The sequence below is a fragment of the Branchiostoma floridae genome, chromosome 4 (assembly GCF_000003815.2).
Source record: "Branchiostoma floridae strain S238N-H82 chromosome 4, Bfl_VNyyK, whole genome shotgun sequence".
Lineage (NCBI taxonomy): Eukaryota > Metazoa > Chordata > Leptocardii > Amphioxiformes > Branchiostomatidae > Branchiostoma > Branchiostoma floridae.
Window position 1 is genome coordinate 24,344,796 of NC_049982.1, and position 1,152 is coordinate 24,345,947.

Below are 1,152 nucleotides of genomic sequence, written 5' to 3' on the forward strand. Positions count from 1 at the left end.
CCGATTATCCGAAGTTGGTGATCTTATGTGACCAGGGTGCATAGTAGCTTTACCGGTCACAATGCAAATATGTTATTCACGACAGTTTTGACAATACCCTCAATTTCCTGTCGTGCACCTGTCGTACGATGAATGAAATACATGTAGAGACTTTCAGACAGAGAAGGGTTGCACTGGTTGCACCCCAACATGTATGTTCCGACATCCCCTACCTCTAACCCCAACCCCAACCCTAACCCTTACCCTAACTCTTAACCCTTAACCCCAACCCAAACTCCAACCCCAACCCCAACCCCAAACCCAACCCCAACCCTAACCCTAACCCTAACCCCTAACCCCAACCCTACCCACCCCTGACCCTCATATATTGTCAAGCATAATTGTAACGGTGTGTCTCTGTCTTGTGATTATGAAGCTTTACGTTAGGGTAGTTTTGTACAACATGTAAAGATGTTTCTTCTATGTGTACCCATACAGGCCATTCGTCCGACTGGACATGAAGTCGCTGTTTGCGGAACAGAGGCCGTCCTAGACGTGAAGACTAGTACTAACTTGGCCTCAACTTGTTCACGTGCACACAGGGCTTTATTCGACATTTGACATTTTGTCGTACCGTCGGGAGAAAAAAAAGCCATCTTGCTTTTTCTTGTTCTCCCTCATCAATATTAGAAAATGACAATATGAATGTAACAGATTACAATATACTATACATAATAAATAACAACAAAATGGTAAAGGATAAGAGAATGATAGCGATAATAAATAGTGACCGCTAGAATAGCAAAATAATCACTTGGATGTGAACATACATTAGATGATAAGGAAATTATATAACAAATCGATGCATGATAACTACGCAAATATCAGTAGATCGAGCAAAAAAATGCAACTTAAGAAGTGTAACAGCACGAGGATAACGCTGAGAACACAGTTTAGAAAGTAAAAGAACGAAAGTAGAAAAGGAGCAAAACAATGTGAATACCGGTACCTTTCGTGAAGGTAAACAACTGCCGTCGTTCAACTACAATATGAAAAATGTAAAAAGATTGAATGAAATATAAAAATAAAACAAATATCTTTTAAGGTTAGGAAATTTCCAACAACTACGTAATTAATCCTGTGCGAAGAGTGGATTAATGTGTCAGTGCTCGT